We start from the raw sequence: 23,536 nt of genomic DNA, 5'->3' as shown, positions 1-23,536 counted from the left end.
TAATACGAGACCCCCACATGCAGAGACAGTCATTTGCAGAGAAACCCTTCTGCATGCAAGAGACTGCTAAAAAGTTATCAGCTGCACCCTGAGTCACTGTTCTGAAAGATCAACAAGCACATCTGAGGTCAGTCCCTCAGTACTTACTCGGGCAAAATAGCAGCTCCGCATAATCTCAGGAACCACTGCAGAATGTGACCCTTGATTAAGCAAATGGAGTTTACAGCTAATGCTTTGTTAATAGAATTATTTCTCTCTTCAATACTTCTAAGGATAACAAATTTGGGTTACAATGATTATGCCTTTAATATAATTGCACAGAAAAGGATGTGGTAAGTTGCTTTGAAAAAAAACATCTTTATTGCCTTAGTGAATTTGATGGGCATATTTATGTGCCAAAGAAAAGCATAAAAAGGAAAATGAAGTCAAAGCAAGGGTAATGCAGGTCTTTTCAAATGCAAACAATTAGCAAGATGAAGAATAGCCCTTAGGAGGAATGTGCAATAATATTACTTCATAGTGATGAACATTGTTTTTCTTTACGGAAGAGAGTGTTCAAGAATGTGACACAGCCACCATAAACAAACTAAACCATAAACTTTGTCCATACTCCCAATTAAACCCTGCTCCACCGTCTGTGACTGGAATTATTCCACTCACCCATCACCCAGTTTCAGAATCTGGTTCTCATGCTGTCTCTTCCTCAGCCACACCTTGTAACTTTGTCAAATATATTAGTGTGAGCACATTACATGCAAGAATTTCCAAACATTGCTCTGGTATATGTAACTCACACACCTTCTAGGTGTGGTGTTCTGGCCCAACTAGTGGCACCGAGAGCAATCAATGAGTCTGCAACCTTAGCTAACAGCCAGTTGACTTGTGGCTCATGCACTAAGCTCCAGAGGTCCCCGGTTTGATCCCGATGACCGCAGTCTGTCGGCATTACATATGCATTTATTTCAATAGGCTTTCCCAGGTATTTCAATAGGAACAGCATGCATGCAAAAAGAGCATTTTGTCCCAATGTATTTAGTACAGTTATTAATAAGTACCATGCCATTTCCCATTTCAATAATTTCTTCCAAAGCAGAATATATGTGATAAAGTCATCATTTAGACTTCTTTCTTTCAACTTGAAGTGTAATTATCACTAAGGCCATGTCTACACTATCTGCCGGATTGGCGGGTAGTAATCGATCTATCGGGGATTGATTTACCGCGTCTCATCTAGAGACAGCATCAAGGCAGAGGTACAGTATGAACAGACTATATACACAATATTAAGTCTAAGAGTTCAATTTAACAGTCTGATGCTGAAAACCCTCAAGCTTCATACTTCCCATCAATTTACCTTCACATCCTGTGAGGTTCGCTTTAAGTTCTGCACAGGAGGTGACAAAATCCTCATCACACCTTCCAAGAGCGTGACCGTGTCCTCCTCCACTTCCAGAAGCTCAATCCTGCTCACAGTGAAGTTAATAGGAATTTTGCCACTGAGTTTAATGGAAACGGATGCAGACCCCAGGATTGAAGACAGCTAACCATGCTTGCAGCAGCAGGAGGAAGCCTGTCAGTAAGCTATCACCCCACAAGTCTGTCTCCTGGGAAGTAGATGGTCTGGGGGTTAAGGGAAAGGTCCCCTGCATTCTGTAGCAGCAAGACCAGAGAAAGACTTCTCCAGTCCCACTGCTGCTCAACCATCCCTTTAACTCACTCTGGGACTGAGGTGCTCCTGAATCTCACCAGAACAACTAAGCTAGTACATCCTGATACTCCTTGAGGTAGGCTAGAAGGTTGGTTGAACCTGAGCAAGTTTCAGGTTCATAATGAAGGTGAAAGTGATAAATTTTCACTTAGTGTAAGCACACTTATGTAAACCTTTCATAGAAAAACCTGAAACAAGGTCTGACATTACATCATAAAGATTAACAATAGCTTATTGAAGGACCATTTCCAGCAGCATGAAATCATTCAGTGAAATGACTCTTGAATTCCTACTTCTTTGAGTGAAGACTATATCAAAGTAAAGACCAGGAAGTATTAGGGAGAATGAAAATCTGGTTTCTGAGTTTAGATTATAACTAATACTTCGGATGATTTAACCATCCTTGAAATGAGGACAGCTCAAAACTATCTAATTTTTATGTCTGACTGAAATGTATTGTAAACCTATAGAATGGAATTCCACCAATCAGTATGTCACTACAGAGATCAAAGAAGGCTCGTGTGAATATGATGTGGATAATGATGCATCAAGTCAATATAATAAAGGACACTATTGTTCATATTTCTCCAAATCAATAAGGAGCCCGGCCCAAGGAGCCTAACAGACCCAACACAACGTTCAAGCCTTACCAAGGAGGAGCCAAACAGAACACACACACACACTCTACTGAGATGAGACTCTGTTCACAATGATTCACATGGGCAGCGTGTATGTCATTGGTGGAGTTTGGAAGAGTACCACTACCAATCTGACCTCTGATTAAAACAAAAGTCTCAGTGATTTCATGCATGTTTTTCCCTACTAGACTACCTCAAGTACTCCTAAATTAGAATTAAATATTTGGATAAGATATTAGAAATATTGCTGCTGATAATATCAAGTTGATAGATTGCCCAGATTTACAGAAAATTCAAATTTCTGCCAAAAGCTATTTACTAAGTGTTATGCATTTAGCTAGAATCCATTTTTCATTGGTAGTCAATCAACTGACACTTGGATCCCTGGACTACTTAATATAAGCATGAAAGAGAAATTCAGATACCATTTTATGGGCTTGCTAGCATCTTAACTGGGTTGTTTGGGTTTCTACAGGTTTGGCTGAGCAGAACACATCACTCATTGAGAGGTACAAAGAGTGTCAATTCTTTAGAATTTCCTGCAGCTATTTCCATGATACAAAGGTTAAAATGTAAATGCTAACATAGCCTTAATTTTCCATAGTACAGACACTGCCAACTGGATTGCCACCTGTCAGTACATTTATGGTTTGTCATTGTTAAGAGTAAGCAGTAAAAGTTGCCTAATTGTATAAACCTGTTAAGATATTTAGGTCAGTAAAAATGGCACTGGTATCATAGTTTGAATCTAGTAGCTGAACCTAGGAATTATTTTCCTTATCCTGGCATTTCCCTCTATATTATCAGCAGGGAATTTAATAAAAAGACATACAAAAATATCAGCTACTCATACCACAAAACGTAATCACTGTGAAAAACTGACCAGGGAAAATGTAATTATTATGTATGACCAAAAAGAAAAATTGACCAGCTTACATGATTTCTAAGCAATGTCTATTTCCCCCATACACAATTGGCTAAATGTTCCCCCCTCTTGTCCCAATATACTTTCACAAAGAAAGGTAAGGGGGCCCGAGGAGTTTTTTTGTTTGTTTGTTTGTTTAAGCAACCTAGAGAGGCCATGCAGTAGGCAAGCAGAATGGTGACCTGACACTTCATTGAATGTTAGATGTGAGTTGGGTGAATGCACCCAGCAATGCGTTAGTGAAAGGGGATGTGGTTAAATGGATTGGAAGAGAGGCCATTCCTCTCTCCTCATCTCCCGCAGGCTGCCACTGCTGATGCCTGGAAGTAAACGTGGGAAGCAAATGCTGCCTCTATTTGGACTGGCCATAAGCAGTGCTGAATGAGCTGCCCCAGGCTCCTGCACTATGGGTCAGGAAATTTTCACTTGGCTCTTACAGCTCTGCTCCTGCCACCCCAGTTCATGTCTGGCAAAAAGTCATCCGCTATGGCTATTTTTAACACTCCTTAATCTGCATACATGAGTTTTATGGGTTGGGGACAGGGAACATGGCCTCAGATTGTCATTAAAAAAAATGCCATAAAACGGACTATGAACACCAGTATGTTTTTTCCTAAAGCACCTCAGAGCCCTGTTAAAATAAGCACCATTTCAATATTAAGTATCTCTACCACAAAAGCAGCTCTAAAACTTTATAAGATATATTGCTAATGGGAAAATCTCAGATAGGGCGTATCTTATCTACATTTCCTTTGGTGCTGTGCATTAGACTGTGAGAGACAATTTAATTTTAACATTTTTGTTTTCAATGTGTTTTATTCAGTGTAGTGACTTTCCTTCCCTATGACTAAGGCTAAGATTTTATTGTGGATATTTTTAGTAAAAGTCAGGGACAGGTCACGGGCAATAAAGAAAAATTCACGGAAGCCCGTGACCTGTCCCTGACTTTTACTAAAACTATCCACAATAAAATCAGAAGGGGCTGGGCAGATGCTCCCCCACCCCCCTGTCAGCTGAGACATGGAAATCCCCCTGCAACCAGTGGTGCCGGCGGCCGGGGAGCTGTGGGGATCCCCCATGCCGCCGGTAGCAGCTGGGGAGTTGCAGGGTACCCCCCACACCCGTGGGGGCTGGGAGCTTGGGGACAGCGCTGCCTTAGGTGGCAGGGTACCTCACAAGCTGCAGGATTCCCCAGCCGTCAAGGCTGAAGTCACAGAGGTCTTTGGAAATCACAGATTCCATGACTAAATTGTAGCCTTACCTATGACCCATTCCACTTGAAAAATAGTTTTCAAGGAGTAGAATTTGGTATTTTCCTACAACACCCCTATATCAATCTATCCTAATTTCCTTGTGCACCTCATTGACTGCACTGGGAATGAGTCATGCAAGGAATGCAGATTCCTGCCCACAAATGAATCTAGAGAGATTTCGCCATCAATTTTTTCAGCTAATACATTTCACTTACTGCTATTTGTCCCAGACATGCAGGAAGAAACACAAGATGTGAGATGTAGTTTAATTGGACACAACTTTATTAACTTAACTCGTCTGGGAATTATCCAGCAATAACCCACCCAGGGTTATCATTGTTCCTTCCTCACTCGTTTCCATCTATTTGGGGAGGGCTGCCATCAGCATCCCACCTCTCCTCACCTGGCCCCAGTCTATTGCTGGGACCCAACTGCCCTCCCCTCAGATGAGGGTTAAGTGAGCTGAGGAAACACCATTGTCTTCTCCATATTATGAGGCCCAGCCCCGTTCCCCAGCTTCTTTAGGGGATGCCTTCCACTAAACCCTCTTCCAATCCCAGTTTAGCAGGGAATCAGGCACACTTTGCAATGAATACCTGCTCTAGACCCTTGCCACGTGCTAAGCTGCAGCAACTTGAACCTAACCTCGTATCTCACACCCCGGGAGCTGCTGTAGGAAGGCAGAAAACGACCCTGACCAGGACAATCTGGCGAGGAGGGAAAATTCCCTCTCCATCCCAAAAAAGGTAACCAGTGCAGACCAAAAACGCAGTCCCAAGCTAACCCAATGGCGATCCAGAAGTGAGATAGGGCTCTGGCTGGGAGGACAGAGCATATATGCTCTCCTCTGGCCAGCATGAGACCAATGGCTTATCTGAGCTCCTCCAGCCATTCTCCTCCCCACCCAGAGGTGTGGGAGGAGCTCTTAACGGAGCCACTACCCCCTTCCTCCTGCTTGACCAGACAAAGTCAGCCACCTCCCTCCTTTGAGGTTGCAAGAGTTGCATTCTAAATCCAGTTAAAGCTGAACTTGGGACCAGTGCAAATTCCTGTTCCATTCAGTATCATTGTAATAAAGTCTTGTTGTTATGGGAACAAGACTGCACTAAACAGATTACCCCAACTTGAAGCAAACTGTGTCATTTAATTTATACTCTGGTGCTTTTATTCTCCCTGTTCTACGCAATCCTTTTTATATATAAAAAAATGTTAACACACTTCCAAGCTATTACACCATAATAAATTGCCAACTGAAAACTCGGCTAAAAGTTGCTAGTTTTTAGCATTTCTATGATTTTAAACTGAAGTTGCCTTTTAAGAACAATATTTTGGATTTCTAAATTGCCTTCCACCCAAGGATCTCAACCTGGTTGACAAACAGCAGCCTATCAGCCCACAATGTCCCTGTGAGGTATTAGACTACAAGTTCCGTTGCGCTGGAACTTTATCTGGTGTCTGTAAAACACGGCTAGTGGCAGTTATATAAACATTGCATCATTAAGTTATGGTTACAAGGAAACTGAGGAACAGAGCCTCTTGCAGAAAAAGCCACATGGTAGAGCCAAGAAAGTCCTGTTTTTCCCTGAAATTCTTTGTTTTACTGTTGTGAGATGGTATAGGACTGTTCCTATGTTTCATTTAACAGGACACACTCATTACTAGATATATACCAATTATAATTGGATTATCTATTTATATCCAAAGAAAGCCAATAAACACCACCACAAAACACCCTCTAAGTAGCAGAGTCTTTACTCTGAAAAGGGAGAAGTGCCGGAGACTTCAGAAAGTCCACTAGGGCTTTTGGTATTGCTGTTGATATTACATGGAAGACACTTGGCTACTACGTTAATAGGCAGTCATACAACCCCCTAAGATACATTACAGAATTTCTTTCCTCCTGTTCCCTGTTACGTTAATACACCTCTAATTATTTCATAAGCATGTGAACATTGCAACAGCTACAAGCTGTTGGAAATAATCACCAGGATTATTTATATTAAAGTGTTGAATGTACACATACATATAAGATCGTAACAGCTGTCAACTCCAGTTAGCAAACCAAGAGCATGCCATCTAGTCTATCATTATTCTGTTATTTGATGTGCTAAGCATATCCTCCCATTTGGCTTTCAATGAGCTAAATCCATTAATATTGATGTGTAATATCAGTATATTACTGTGTTGTGGTTTTGGCTGTTCATTATTAGGTTCTCTTTATCTTACAATACCTAGTTCTTATCCCATGCTTTTCCTCAATGGAACTCAACGTGCTTTACAAAGAAGATCAGGATCATTATCCTCATTTGATGGCTGGGGAAACTGAGGCACAGAGGCAAGTAAGTGACTTACAACGCAGCAGGCGACTGGCAGGCCAGGAAGAGAACCTAGTCTTCTGATCCCTGTCCAGTGCTCTAGTCAGTAATTGTTTTACCATCAGTTTTTATTGTATAGGATTTAGAGGAGGCACCTAATAAATGGATTAAAATCAAACAAATATGTGACTGCTTCTCAAGTACATCAGCAGGGCTATACCCCTGGCCTTTTGAGAATGATTGAAAGGTGGTTGAGCTTGCTTCTGAGCTGCAGCCAAAAAGAGATAAGGGGATGATTCGTAGTGAGAATGAAGGAGAGAGAAACCCATTGCTTGAAGATCCCAGTTTCTGTGTAGCAGGGAAAAATGAAAGCCTCAAACCATCTTAAAGAAGCTATATCCATATAAACAGGGTGACTGGTCACCCTGTCCAGAGAGGACATCTCCCCATGCTCCTTCTCACTCTCCACAGAGGTACTTGAAGGAAAGACTGAATATATAACTAACTATTACTATTTACCCAGAGGTATCCTTTCATAAGGAAATGGTGGGCCTGTTACCTTCTCCATGGGACAGGACAGAGGACACTCAAAGGAAGCTGTGTGTGAATGAGCCCTGGTCCAGGTAGGAAGTTTCCCCTACCCTTTGTTGTCCCCCTTCATGCTATTCCCCACTTCCAATCCAATTTGTAGCTGAGGAACAGGGGGTAGGGTGGCACCTCAAGTCAGGATTGTAGCCCTCCTTATACTCTGCTGCTGTAAGTGCATGAAGTCCAGAGGAGCATGTCACAGGAAATGAAACAGATAGGGGAAAAGAAAAAAATGGTGATTTCAAGTACATAGCTTCTAAGCCACATGTGGGACAGTTGTGTCCGGGGATTAGATCCATACTACTCTTGCTATAGCTCACTTTAAGATACTGATTGCTACTGTGTCTCTGCCACCTCCTGTGCCCCTGCATATTAGAACTTTCTCACAAAGAGAGAACTTTTAGCCACCCTCAAGACAGCCCTCCTGGTAGGGAAACCGAAACACCCAAAGGAAAACAACCGAGAAGTTATGAGACCAAGTGATGGAATCCTTGCCCTTAACATGTTACTGCAGACCAATCGATCTGTGCAGACAGCTTGCTGAAGGCTTCTGGGGATGGCAATGAGCAGCAGACTCAGCCCACTGCTTTGCAGCTACCCAGGCTCTGAACTACATGGATTCATGTTTCTCCCTGATATGCCCACTATTAGCCTTCCACCAATCTGGAGGCAGCTGCTGCATACAACCTACAGACGTTTGCATGTATGTAGATGGATACTCAGCTACCCAATCTGCACAGCACATGCCACCAGTTGCACATTCAAAAGAGGGCTTGAGGCTGGCTGAAAATTTGGCCATCAATGGTCACTATACACGACTGAATTGTATTCCCTGTCCATCTGGCATTTACACTGTAGTGTATGAGTTGGGAATTATTGTACTTCCTTCCCATACTGCGGGAACACTGACTTTCTTTAGCTCACCTTCTCTCTTTAGAAAGTAGCCATGACTTCCATTTCCACCTTAAATGATTATTTTGTTTCCAATCTGCATTTTATACAAGAGAAAGGCAGGACCAGTACCCCATTTACTACTGACTAAGTTAGACTGTGTTTCCTCATCCATTTAATATAACCAAATTAATATCAATATTGTACTCCAATTCACTCTAATCTAATTAGTGTCAATATTTTATCTGCAAGTTGCACTGAGAATGAGGTTGTCAGCACCAGCTCTGAAAAAGAAAATAGCATTCTCTTCTATTTTGGGAATCCACACTAAATATTAATAAAGAACGACATCTGGCAAACTGAGTATTAGTCCTTGTGTTACTACTGCACACACTTTGTATACATAAGATGTATTCTGAGGGCCTGGAGGCAGTCAAACATCCTTGTAAGGTTTGGCAAGTTTCCTTGGAAAGAGCAATGGCAACACAACACTTCAGATACTGTTGCTAAATAAATTAAAGCTTTGCTCTAACCAACAGAACGTAATGGAAGCTCAGTGAACAATGTGATTTCTCTTCCTCTCCCCTATTAAGAGTACATTGTGGGGTATGTTATGTTCCCCCTGGGGAATTCTTGGTATTTCTTCTGAACCCCTGAAGATATGTCTCCCCCACTCGTATCTCTCACTTTCTGTCTCTCTTAGAAATAGACAGAACTCCCTTCACAGGCTTAACCAGCAGTAGAGTGATGTTGACACTGGTCCCTGAGAGCACATCACACTGCCGTTTGGCTCCCTGTCCTGGCTCTCCTCTGTGTACAAAGTCAGATGCAAGGTTCTGACACCTGATCCATACCTGGGGAGTCACTTCTGCAAGTGATTAGAGTAACTGCCAACCCCACCACAATGCAAAATTCATTTCAGTGTAGCTTTCCGACCACCGACCACTGAAAGAGGAAGGATGGAAACAGAGACTTACCCTTTTAGAATCTGTAGAGTGCTCAGACACATAGGAGCCGACTCTGTGGGTGCTCTGGGGCTGGAGCACACCTGGAAAAAAAAATAGTGGGTGCTCAGCACCCACCAGCAGCCCCGTGGATCATCTCCTCCCCCTCCTCCACCGCACCTCCTGCCCGCTGCAATCAGCTGTTCAGCAGTGTGCAGGAGGCTCGGAGGGGAAGGGGTGAGGTGAGGCCTGAAGTGGAACAGGGGCAGCAAGAGGCAGGACAGGGATTGGGACTTGGGGGAAGGGCTGGAGTTGGGGTGGGGCCTGGGGCAGAGCAGGAGTTGAGCACCCCCAGGAACAGAGGAAGTCGGCACCTATGTTCAGACACCATGGTGATTGCCATGCCTGACTGGAATAGAACACAGAGTAATGCAAGGCACTCTTACTTCTTCCATTGTATAGGGTTGATTCTGTTTGCACATAACTCCCAAGCCCCTGCTAGCTCAGGTGATATATACTGTAGGAGGAAAGGTGGGAGAAATCTACAGCAACAGGAAAATAAATTGGAAGGAGTCTCCACTCAGAGCAGCAGCAGGAGGAAAGGAGCAATGGATACGTCTTTATCAAAACGTTATTTTATTCACTGGATAGTTATTACTTTGAAAAATGAATGTAATTTAAAATCCGGCACTAATGCATCTACATAGAAAAAGTGGAGATAACATGGGCTGTCTTTATAATCCCAGTTGTTTGTTTATACATTCCCTGGATTACTGGCCAATGAGCTTCCAAAGATATGTTTAACTTTTAGTTCATTGTTCCTTTAAAGTCACAGAGAATAAATAGAACTAAACTACCACCAGTCTGGCAACATTTTATTCTTCTTTCTCCCTGAGCCTTTATCGTCTCTATCTTCTGGTACCATCTCAACCCCGAATCACATCATAAATTCTTGAGACCCAGAAAAATACCAAGATGTGCTACATAATCTGACTAGAATATATACAGAATATATTTTAAATTGTCTACAGTTTCTTTTCAGATCTAATAGAATATAGACTTGTGAAAGGAAGGCTGAAAACAAAAAAGGGGATGTTACCAGTGACTGAGGAAGACATTAATTAGATTGGCTTTCAGATGTCTTCTGGGAGGTACATAACCTTTCCTCTGACTCAGACAGTACTTAAAGAAAAGCAGAACATCCTATTCTCTCAGAGAGAGTAGGGAATGTGAAATTTCTGAGGGCTTCCTTCAATGCCGAAGTAGAATTGATCCCACTAGCCCCAATTCTACTCTTATATTTGTGCAGCCTCGCTGACACAACATTGTCAACCCAAGCATTCATGAGTCAAGTGGCAAACATGAGATTGGCTTAAAAAGCCTAAATTTGAGATTCTTATTATCATCTGGGTTTTTGTAAGTATCAGAACTCATAAAAAGATCTAATTACATTCTAAAGTAACTTTTAAAGGACACTATTCAAAGTTTGTAGGACACAATCAGCCATAGAAATCACCTAGCAAGCATATAGGACATAATTGCTTTTTCATAATAGGCCCAATCCTTCAGTTACCATCTGAACCTGCTCTCACTGAAGCCAATGGCAAAACTCACTTTGCCTTTAATTGGGAAGGATCAAGTTCATAATGTCATGGGACTTACACAAAGAAAACAAAATTAGGTCAAGTGTTCTAGTTAGATTTGCACAGATATTTGCGGGGGGGTGTGGTAATCTTGAACTATGTTGACTATTTCTAAACTGAATTTGATTTACTGTATTTCAACACAGTTCACTTTTTGCTAACATTTTCCAATCAAGTTTTTGCATGAATATTTACAGAAAACAGAAGTCAACAAATATTTGTTATAATTCGCACCTTGCAGCCATCTTGAGGCATTGTTTCTAAACATTTGTTTGTCGGTCCAGGAATAGAAACAATACAATGTGACTTCTCTAGTTGAATGCTGAGTTAAATGTGACCAATCACACAACACAAATGTTGAATATCAAATAGTTGTGGGAAAGGTCAGTGCAAACAGTTCACAGGCAGTTGATAGTCTGAAACTTGTTCCCACTAAGCATTTCTTCACAAAACAAAATTGTTTGACAAATACATTGTGAACCAAAAAGAGGCCTAAATTAACTGGCATACTTATTAGCTGTGAAAACTAGAAAAACTGGACGTGCACAAGTCCATGGGGCCGGATGCGCTGCATCCGAGGGTGCTAAAGGATTTGGCGGGTGAGATTGCAGAGCCATTAGCCATTATTTTTGAAAACTCATGGCGATCGGGGGAGGTCCCAGATGACTGGAAAAAGGCTAATGTAGTGCCCATCTTTAAAAAAGGGAAGAAGGAGGATCCGGGGAACTACAGGCCAGTCAGCCTCACCTCAGTCCCTGGAAAAATCATGGAGCAGGTCCTCAAGGAATCAATTATGAAACATTTAGAGGAGAGGAAAGTGATCAGGAACAGTCAGCATGGATTCACGAAGGGGAAGTCGTGCCTGACTAACCTAATTGCCTTCTATGATGAGATAACTGGCTCTGTGGATGAGGGGAAAGCAGTGGATGTGTTATTCCTTGACTTTAGCTAAGCTTTTGATATAGTCTCCCACAGTATTCTTGCCGCCAAGTTAAAGAAGTATGGGCTGGATGAATGGACTGTAAGGTGGATAGAAAGCTGGCTAGATCGTCGGGCTCAATGGGTAGTGATCAATGGCTCCATGTCTAGTTGGCAGCCAGTTTCAAGCGGAGTGCCCCAAGGGTTGGTCCTGGGGCCGGTTTTGTTTAATATCTTTATTAATGATCTGGAGGATGGTGTGGACTGCACTCTCAGCAAGTTTGCAGATGACACTAAACTAGGAGGCGTGGTAGATACACTAGAGGGTAGGGATCGGATACAGAGGGACCTAGACAAATTAGAGGATTGGGCCAAAAAAAACCTGATGAGGTTCAACAAGGACAAGTGCAGAGTCCTGCACTTAGGACGGAAGAATCCCATGCACTGCTACAGACTAGGGACCGAATGGCTAGGTAGCAGTTCTGCAGAAAAGGACCTAGGGGTCACAGTGGACAAGAAGCTGGATATGAGTCAACAGTGTGCTCTTGTTGCCAAGAAGGCGAACGGCATTTTGGGCTGTATAAGTAGGGGCATTGCCAGCAGATCGAGGAACGTGATCGTTCCCCTTTATTCGACATTGGTGAGGCCTCATCTGGAATACTGTGTCCAGTTTTGGGCCCCACACTACAAGAAGGATGTGGAAAAATTGGAAAGAGTCCAACGGAGGGCAACAAAAATGATTAGGGGTCTGGAGCACATGACTTATGAGGAGAGGCTGAGGGAACTGGGATTGTTTAGTCTCCAGAAGAGAAGAATGAGGGGGGATTTGATAGCAGCCTTCAACTACCTGAAGGGGGGTTCCAAAGAGGATGGAGCTCGGCTGTTCTCAGTGGTGGCAGATGACAGAACAAGGAGCAATGGTCTCAAGTTGCAGTGGGGTAGGTCCAGGTTGGATATTAGGAAAAACTATTTCACTAGGAGGGTGGTGAAACACTGGAATGCGTTACCTAGGGAGGTGGTGGAGTCTCCTTCCTTGGAGGTTTTTAAGGCCCGGCTTGACAAAGCCCTGGCTGGGATGATTTAGTTGGGAATTGGTCCTGCTTTGAGCAGGGGGTTGGACTAGATGACCTCTTGAGGTCCCTTCCAACCCTGATATTCTATGATTCTATGAATTGCTTGGCCACCTGTCATGCTAGTAAATTGCACATACTAATACAATACAATACAACTGAAGAATCAAGAAGGAAAAATTTTATTAATGTATACACAAGCTGGTGCACAGACAATCCCTGAAGAGGGGATTGGTCCTGCTTTGAGCAGGGGGTTGAACTAGATGATCTCCTGAGGTCCCTTCCAACCCTGATATTCTATGATTCTATGATAAAGTAGTTTAAGGAAGGTTCCTATAGGTGTTGGTCTTGATCAAAACAAATAAATCAACATCATCAAGTTCAACCTAAAGAATATCATTCCTGATTCTGTAAATGTAATTCTATTACTGTAGCCTGGATGGTCTGTTGAGCAATAAACTCTGCTGCCTACACCAGTGGTCTCCAAACTTTTTTGATCGTGCACCCTATCAGTAAAAAAATGTTGAGCACGCCCCCCCTGCCGTGCCGAAGCAAAAAAAAAAAAAAGAAAGAAAGCTGCTCGGACTCCCGCCCGAACTGCTGAAGCAAAAAAAAAAAAGTGCTCCTCCTGCCGCGCACCCCCACTTTGGAGACCACTGGCCTACACCACCACCCCAATTCAACTGAGGAATACAGAAAAAAAAATTAGTAACTTGCACAAAACAAAGTTACATGCAAACAATCATTGGAGGTTCTGTAGAGCAGTTTGAGGTAGCATCACACCTATGTTTGCCCCGGTAATTATTCAAACAACAAATTCAACACAAAGAATGTCATTCTGGGTTACTCGGAATGTAATTCCATCTTTATTTCAGACCCAACAGCAATCAACATCAGCATCTCTCTTCAGACAATATTATTTTGGGGGAAGGGCTTGAAGATGACATACATGGTGAGACTGGTAGTATTGCTGGCCAACCAAGATTGCACCCCATCCTCCAAAAAAATTGGGAATTTTAACAAAAATTAAGCGTTTTTTGGTCTGTCTTCAAATTCTTCCCCTGTCCAGCCCCCAGCATGTGTTGCCAATTTATAGTGAGAAAATCGATTTTGGCTGCCATACTGCCCCATCAATTAATTTTCTGCCCCACTCCACCCCACACCAACTTTTCAGTCTCAGAATCAAATCAATTAATTGTGTGCACCCAGCCCTCACATCTGCCTCAGGCCCGAGCCTGGGGTTACTACCTCTGAGACACACACACACACACACACACACAACAACAACACACACACACACACACCTGGGATGATCCTGAACCCACAAAACTGGACAGCTGTGTCTAAAAAGGCATACCCTGGGAATCCTGGGAAACCCTGGACAAGTGGCAACCACAGCTCAACTCTGCCTACCCAGCCATACCTCTGCACCCTGTGCCCTCAACAAAACTTCTGTTGCTCCTGCACCTGTGAAGGTTCTTCACTCTCTCTTGGGGGGCTAGAGGGAGAGCTGTGCCAGGAGATCTTCACCCCAAGCCTGGGTCCTCTTCTACCCCTTCCCAAATCTGGTGTTGCAGCACACAAAGGAAGAGCCGATCACAGGTGGTGAAGGAGGGAGGGGCAGAACTGCCTGTGACGGGTTGGATCACAGAAACCCCCTTGGGAGCTGCCACCTAATGTACCAAGACTACTTCTATTCCTGTTTTCCCTGCCAGCTCAGGACTTCAGCACCCTGTCTTGCTGAGCCAGACACTCCCGTCTGCTCAAACACAGACCCAGGGTCTGAATTACTTGCCCCAAAGCTGCAAGTTTACCTGAAAACAGCTCACAGAAGTGTGCTTGTCTTTAGCACTCAGATGCCCAACTCCCAATGAGGTCTAAACCCAAATAAATCCGTTTTACCCTGTATAAAGCTTATGCAGAGTAAACTCATAAATTGTTCGCCCTCTATAACACTGATAGAGAGATATGCATAGTTGTTTGCTCCCCCAGGTATTAACACATACTCTGAGTTAATTAATAAGGAAAAAAGTGATTTTATTAAATACAGAAAATAGGATTTAAGTGGTCCCAAGTAGTAACAGACAGAACAAAGTAAGTCACCGACATCAAGCAAAATAAAATAAAATGCGCAAATCTATGTCTAATACAGATAATCTCACCCTCAGAAATGCTTCAGTAAGTTTTTTCTCAGACTGGACACCTTCCAGGCGTGGGCACAATTCTTTCCCCTGGTACAGCTCTTGTTGCAGCTCAGATGATAGCTAGGGGATTCTTCATGATGGCTCCTCTCTCCTTTGTGTTCTCTTACACCCCTTTATATATCTTTTGCATAAGGCGGGAACCCTTTGTCCCCCTGGGTTCCGCCCCCCCACTGGAAAAGCACCAGGTTAAAGATGGATTCCAGTTCAGGTGACATGATCACATGTCACTGCAAGACTTCATTACCCACTTGCCAGCACACATAGATACAGGAAGACTCACAGGTAAACACAGCCATCTGCAGACAATGATCCTGGTTAATGGGAGTCATCAAGATTCCAAACCACTATTAATGGCCCATACTTTGCATAATTACAATAGGCCCTCCGAGTTATATTTCATATTTCTAATTTTAGATACAAGAGTGATACATTTATACAAATAGGATGATCACACTCAGTAGATTATAAGCTTTGTAATGATACCTTACAAGAGACCTTTTGCATGAAGCATATTCCAGTTACATTATATTCACTTATTATCATATTTTTATAAAACTATTCCAGTTACATTATATTCACTTATTATGTTTTTATAAAACCATATAGACTGCACAACATCACACTGCCCATAATTGTTGAGCTTTTCCACACCCCCTTCTCCACCCTCCTCCCACTCCCAACAGCATCTCAGCTCCTCAGGGAGCTGTTCCTGCCTCCTACAATGCCTGCCGCCTGCAGGTCAGTCAGAGGGAACTTTCTCCCTAGGCAGCCAGAAAATTGCAGGAAGGCTGGAACTTCTTGCATCCTGGTGACGCTGGTTCCAGAAGGGTTTAAAAATCCCATTACTCAGAAGGGTTGGCACCAGTGGAATGCAGAATTTTAAGCTACATCCACAAGGATTTCGAATCAACCAGCGTGCAATCTCGACAGATAAAATGAACCTGCCGAGATCTGAATAAAAAGCATAGGGGCAATTTCAGAGTGGTTGGCTTGTTTGTATGGTGTGTCTGGCTGAATTGCAATGTCAGATAGGGCCACTATTGACATGCTTTTGTTCAGTTTCTCTCTCTCCCCGCACAGCCTCTAGCAGGAAAGTTGATAAGAAATCACTTGTTATGTTCGGGTCATGTAGTAAGGACGCTGTAGATTAGTGGGTGGTTTCAGAAGCCAGAGACTGGAAAAAAAGCTCCAATCATTAGTCCTTTTATGACCCTTTCTTCAGGGCTTTTTACTATCCACAAATCAACTGATAACACTAGGTAATAATCCCCAGAGGCTGCCCCTGCTTCTGGCAGGGACAAGACACACCCTCCCCTGAATTCCCCTTTGACCCAGCTTCTCCTTCCTTCACTCTGCCATGGGCAACTGTATGACTGGTGAGGACTTGTTAACCCTTAACAGATTGCAGCCCCTTTACTTTGTCAGAGAAACCCAAATATTTGTCTTTCATTCCAGTCCTTGCAATTGTGCCTTTGAAGTTATGTTCCTCAGTATTGTTTTCCTCAATGTGATGAACACACCTATCTGCTTTATTGACCATGTCTGCACTGAGTACTCCCATGACACTCAAACTACCAAAGTCCTGTCCCAGCATGCACAGGGTTCAGTACAAAGCTTGAGATGGACTCCCTGGGAGCAGTCTCTTCCTGATTGTTCCAAAGGCCTTAGTCTATATTACAGAGGATTGTACCTGCACCATTACCCTCTGGGCAGATTGGAGGGTCTAGATTTAGGTGAGCTGTATTGCCCACTACAAGCATGTAAATGTCATGAGTCCATCCCCTCAAAATCATGAGACTGGCTAAAAAAAAAAAAAAGAAAGAAAAAATGTCATGAGATTTTAAAAATAATTCAGAGTTCCTTTTATTTGCCTTCTAACATTTGAGACTTGAGGGTTCATGTTTTCCAGCTTTACTCCACAATTACAAGGGCTAGAAACTTACTTTTTTTTAAATGAAAGCTGAGATCACCTGACTCCAAAAGTGGGGCTTTAAGAAAGACACCCAACATTGGGATAGAGATCATGAGAGTTGACACTAGTTGAGTGTCAGGAAGACCAGAGATCTTGCAAAATGAGATGTGAGTTGATCAAGGGATCAGTGAGAAGTTTTTGGGCAGGAATGGGCAGAATTTAGATATGATATGGAAATAAAACCAGCAGGATCCAGTGATGGGTTATGTGAGGAGAAGACGACGATACATAAGGGAGGAGAGAAGAATGGAAGATGACATCAAGGTTGTGAGCCTGTACAGGAAGGTTAACGCAGCTGTCCACAGTAATGACTTACTCAAATTCAAGTAATATTTCACATTCATAACCACAAACTGGAACTACTTAACTCAGTATCCATCTGGAGAACCTACCAAATACATTAAAAAGCAATAACCCTATATCTGAAACCTAATTGCGGTGGCAGGTTTAACTACTATTTTTACTTCCGAACTGAGAGGGAGCAGTTTATGGCCACATCCAGAACAAGGTCAGTGATGTATTTCCAGGGTCAGTGAATTTACTTATTTTTCTTAGTATAAACTACAGAAGCAAAGACAATTATGTTTCTCCAAAGGAAGATTTGAATAGTATGTTATTGGGGCAGAGTGCATAGGGAGAAAGAGATGGGCAAAGGAGTTTACTCTTTACCAAGCAAAATTAAGAGTGAAATATAAGGGGTTAATATATATGTCCTATGATTCTGAAGATCCGAACACGTACAGCAAGTAACCAGCAAAATGGATATTGAGTTGCTTGCCAATAAGGCTGAGGCACCCACATATTAATTAGAATGCCCAGTACTTAGTTAATTATGTGTTTTGTTCCTTTAGAGAGTAAGGATATAGTAAGCATGGAAAGATGCAAATCTCTATAGTTCTTACTATGGTGAACTAGTAGGACCCTACCAAATTCACAGCCATGAAAAACATGTCCCGGACTGTGAAATCTGGTCTCCCCCCATGAAATCTGGTCTTTTCTGTGTTTACACCCTATACCAGGGGTCGGCAACGTTTGGCACGCGGCTCGCCAGGGTAAGCACCCTGACGGGATGGGACGGGCCAGTTTATTTACCTGCTGATGTGGCAGGTTCAGCCGATCGCGGCCCCCACTGGCCGTGGTTCGCCGTCCCGGGCCAATGGGGGCGGCGGGAAGCTGCGGCCAGCACATCCCTCGCTCGCGCTGCTTCTCGCCGCCATCATTGGCCCGGGATGGCGAACCGCGGCGAGTGGGGGCCGCGATCGGCCGAACCTGCCGCGTCAACAGGTAAATAAACTGGCCAGGCCCGCCAGGGTGCTTACTCTGGCGAGCTGCATGCCAAACATTGCCGACCCCTGCCCTATACTATATAGATTTCATGGGGAAGACCATCATTTCTCAAATTGGGGATCCTGGCCCAAAAGGGAGTTGTGGGGGGTTTGCAAGGTTATTGGGGGAGGGTGTCATGTAATGCCACCCTTATTTCTGCGCTGCCTTCAGAGCTCAGCAGCCAGAGAGCGGTGGCTGTTGGCTGGGTGCTCAGCTCTGAAGGCAGCGCCCTGCCAGCAGTAGTGTAGAAGTAAGGGTGGCAATACCATACCGTGCCCCCCTTACTTCTACGCTGCTGCCTTCAGATCCAGGCAGCCAGAGAGTGGCGGCTGCTGACTGAGGGCCCAGCTCTGCAGGCAGCAGAGCAGAAGTAAGGGTGACAATACCATACCATGCCATCCTTACTTCTCCGCTACTGCTGGCGATGGCTCTGCCTTCAGAACTGGGATCTGCCCAGCTCTGAAGGCAGTGATGCCGCCAACAGCGCAGCAGTAAGGGTAGCAGTACCACAACCCTCCCTACAAAACCTTGCAAACACCTTTCCCCATCCCCGCTCCCACAACTTCTTTTTTGGTCAGGACCTCTACAGTTACAACACCATGACATTTCAGATTTAAATAGCTGAAATCATGAAATTTATGATTTTTAAAATCCTATGACTGTGACATTGACCAAAATAGACTGTGAATTTGGTAGGGCCCTATTAATTAGTATCTTAGTAACCTGCAGAGGTAGTTTATCTCCTCTCACTGCTTTTCCTATTCATGTATGCCTTAAGTGTACAGCCAGACTGTAGGCTTAAATAGGTTTGTCAACATGGTTTTCTTTACTTTTGCAGATACACCTCAGCATTTGTTTTTCTCCGAGTAGAAGATACAAGTATTAGAAAATAGAGAGTAGTATGGTATGGGGGTCTTAGCACGGATCTGGGATCCAGGATCTCGAGTCCTACTTCCATTTCTCACAAAGATTCACATAGGGTTCAGTCATGAGCCCTCTTGCACAGCTGTGCAGCAAAGTAAGGGAGTGTAAGGAGCCCACTTGGGGCTGGTCTTCACTACCAGGGAGATCAACGCTGCTGCTATTGATGCAGCAGGTGTCGATTTAGTGGGTCAGACCTGACCCAACCCTCTCAAAGGAGTTTGCCTGCCTTGGGGAGGCAAAGGAAACAAACAAAGAGTCTTATAGGCCTTCTCATGAGGGCCTAAAAAGGGGGGAAATTGATCAGAAGTTAACCCCTAATCCACCAGAGACTCAGGAGAGTCCTGCAACCCTATCACAGGATTTGAAACCTTAAAGCACTGTGTTCTTTACAATGTCTTCCTCTAAAAACCGAATTGAAGTTGGCACTGCTGGTTTATGAACCTTTTAGTAGTGCAGGCTCTGGTTATCTGCCCAGGAGTTCCTCTTTGCATTTAAGTCTGATGAGCATCTGGCTACATCTACACTACAGCCAGGATCGACACCCTGAGAACAATCCACCAGCAGTCAATTTAGTGAGTCTAGTGAAGACCTGCCAAATTGACAGCAGATCGCTCTCCAGGTGACCCCTGTACGCTACCCCTGATGAGAAGAGTAAGGCAAGTCATCAGGAGAGTTTTTCCCGTCAACCCCCCCGCAGTAATTTAACCTAAGGTACGTCAACTCCAGCTACATTATTCACATAGCTGGAGTTGCATAGCGTAGGTCGACTTATCGGGATAGTGTAGACATAGCCTCTGCATTCACACACCACCTGCCTTTTAGCCACCATCATGTCACACTACAGGGGCATAACAAGAGGGAGGTTGCGGGACCCAGCCATCGCCCTTTGGCCCTTGACTAGAGCTGGGTGGCATAACAGCAGAGACCCTTCACTGGAGGCATATTAGGGGGCAGTTGGGCTAAATTTGAGTGGGATTCTGACCCCCGGCACCCGGTCATAATGCCACTCAAATTTGGGGGACTAGCAGGTAGCCTTAGCAAAATTCTGATTGCACTCCTGTTGCACTGGCAGCCAAGAACTACCTCCCTGTCTCCCAAAAGAAAAAACAAATCCATGAAACAATCTTTCCCAAATGGAATTTAACATTAACTATTATGAATGCATTTTATAATGCTGAGCACATGCTCAGCACTATACAAGAGACGAAATGAAAACAGCCCAGGCCCCAGAGTTCAAAATTGTGACCAGGAGCAATGGGTTGAAATGAAAACATAGGTGAATATCAAAATCCATTAAATTTAAAATTAGACTGGACAACTATGTTGTAAGGAATAACCCTGCACTGACAGGGTCATGGAAAAGATGTCTTAATAGGTCTCTTTCCATCTGTTTGGAACTTCTGTGGTTTTTTACTTGGGCAGGAGCAAGGTAATCAATGAGGTTATGGCTAGATGTAACAGGATGATGAAGTTATAACTAGCTGTAATAGGACTCTCTTCTTCACCATGCTAATGGTTTCCCCGGAGCAACAAAGAGAGAGAAGCAGATAGACACACGAGGGGAGGACAGGAGATCATCTCTGCCTATCATTTTGAGACACACAAAACAGAGATTATTGGTGACCTTGTGTAACTGTATTCTTATACCTCCGTCCTACCCAATCTCAACATTTTCACAAGACTGATTATGGCTATTACAGAACATTACAATCAGCAGAAAACATGTTTTGACAAGCTTTCAATACCAGGTGCAGAAAGGTAATGGAAATGGTAGCGCTATATAAATATTTTTCTTACAAAGTTAAAAACATCTGGTCTGTCTTTCCTCAGTACTGTAATAATAATAACCACCTTCTCACTAGACATCGGTTCCAATGGATTAAGAAGTCATTTGCAACAAGACATGTCCGTGCTATTCTTGCCAACATATTTCTGTTATAAGCATCACAGGTAAGGCCCTCCATCTGAAATAACTACATTTGAGAAATGGTATGTGTTATGTTTTTCCACTTTCAGTTATAGTGACCTTTTTTAGACTAGAGAAAGTGTACAAAACAAATGCAGAAAATGACTATACAAACAAATAAAGACATTGAACAAAAAACAAATTTTAGACCCAAGTGTGGTTATATTCTGAAAAATGGAATTGTGGGAATGTTTATTATCTTTCAATTATTTCCAGATCTTGTTCCATTTACAATGGGAAGGAGATTATATATGTAGGCACATACCGCAATCTCAGTTTGAGATCTAAAACTCTGGCTTGTGTATTAACATTAATAGAGCCTGTCAAAATTATTGTGAATGATCTACTTGGTGAATTTGCTTCTTTTTTTTCCCTTCTATTAAAGAGCCATTTGTGAACTGGTGCTGATTTCTGAAATTATTAGCTACAGGTATTTGCAAAATAGTTTATGCAAAACAAAATTTCAATTTTGTGCGTTTGCAAACTATACACTTCAACCATTAACCATTCCTGGGGTGCATCACCTAAAATCACCTGGTAAGGATCAGTGAAACTTTATATAGCATATAATTTGCTCATAATAGATTCGCTGCTCACATGTAAATAAGGATGGATATTTGTGGGAAGAACAGGCATTCCCGTAACATTGGTGCAGACAAACGATTCATGTGAATGTTTCCCAGTAGCTAATAATAAGGGCTATGAACATGGTCAAACCAAGCAACCATTCAGCATTCAAACAAATGTTTGGAAACCCAGTTTTTCCATTATCTGACCAACTTGAATTTCTAGCAATACGGATTCTTCAATCAGACTTGGTTAATAACTTTGTTGATATATGAACCAGAAAAAGTAATTTATGCTTTTATAGCAGCATTGACTCTGCAATTCAAGTGAGTCAAAATACCCTGGAGTGTATACAAATAGCTCCTTCTTAGACAACTCATCTACAACCTCCCATTGAAATCATGGTACAGGATCAGGGAATTTTTCTGACCCTAATCACACTTGATATGTTCAAGCTTTTACACATGCCAACCTTAATGACTTTGATTCGCCAATGACCTTTGCATAGGCAAAGCCCCGTTTTAGTCAGTGGGGCTCTGTGCAGATGTAGGGGTTCATCGATGTGGAATTGATTCCACAATTAGCATAAAGGTGGCTAGTCCACCTCAGTGAACTAGTAGCTTTGTGCCTTGGAAAGTGAACATGATTTTAAAATCATGGCAAAAATGATACGCAGTAAAAATGTTCATTAAGTTGCAGAAGTTGCCATCTAAGCACTTAAAAGTTGTACAACTCGATAGATATAGTTAGATATTTTTTATATCTACAGAGTGGTTGAAATTAAAACCTAAGGAGTTTTGACAAATGACATTTAGTTTTTAGTAAAGAGCAAGTCACTATTTTCATGCAAACATTTTCTATTCAATATATTAATCATACTGCATGAATTAGTATTGTAATTAAAGAAGTGTCACAATCTTGATCATTCTTTTAAGTTTAAATTTCAAAGGATAATCTTGAAAAGCCTTAAAGATGCTGCATACTTACTAAAAAGTATATTTTAAATGTTTCAGTCTGCTGTAATTCTTCATCTTCACAGCTCATGGAAATCTCAGCTTGGTTTTCCTGGAACGCTACCATTCTCCCTGCCTATTACAAAGGAGAAGAACCTCTATTATTTCTCTATTTCAGTAAATTATGTGCCTAGTATTGCACTGAGTAATAAATGAGAGAACTGAGTAAATTACTACCATTTCAATGGACAAAAAATTATGTGTATTAATTCTTTAGTAGTTCAATAACAACTGAAAGTGAAATGTGCTGACTGATTTGAGTTTCCCCAATATTTCTTAACAAATCCAATTAAAGAGGTTATAAAATTTTAAAAGCTGGATTTAATACAGGAAAATTTTATTAGAGGATTGAAAAATAAATCTAAACATTTTTAAGTGCCTATGATGCAATAAAATATAAATTTCTTTTGAACCATTTATACACCATAATGCTATCATTTGACACAGCTTTTTCATATAAAACCATACTTACTAAGCTAAGAAAAAAGGATTTGTTTAAAATCCATAATATTGCTATGCCTGCATATCTTTATTAATTAGAGCTATCATAGTCTTTAGGAGGAATTTAAGTTTCTCATGACAATAAGATACTAGGGACCTAATCCTGCTCCCATTGCAGCCAATGGGATTCTTCCATTGACGCTAATGGGTTTTGGATCAAGCCTTATGAG

This window comes from Chrysemys picta, chromosome 8, assembly GCF_011386835.1.
Source record: "Chrysemys picta bellii isolate R12L10 chromosome 8, ASM1138683v2, whole genome shotgun sequence".
NCBI lineage: Eukaryota > Metazoa > Chordata > Testudines > Emydidae > Chrysemys > Chrysemys picta.
The sequence above is the reverse complement of the archived record's forward strand: the minus strand, read 5'-3'. Positions refer to the sequence as shown.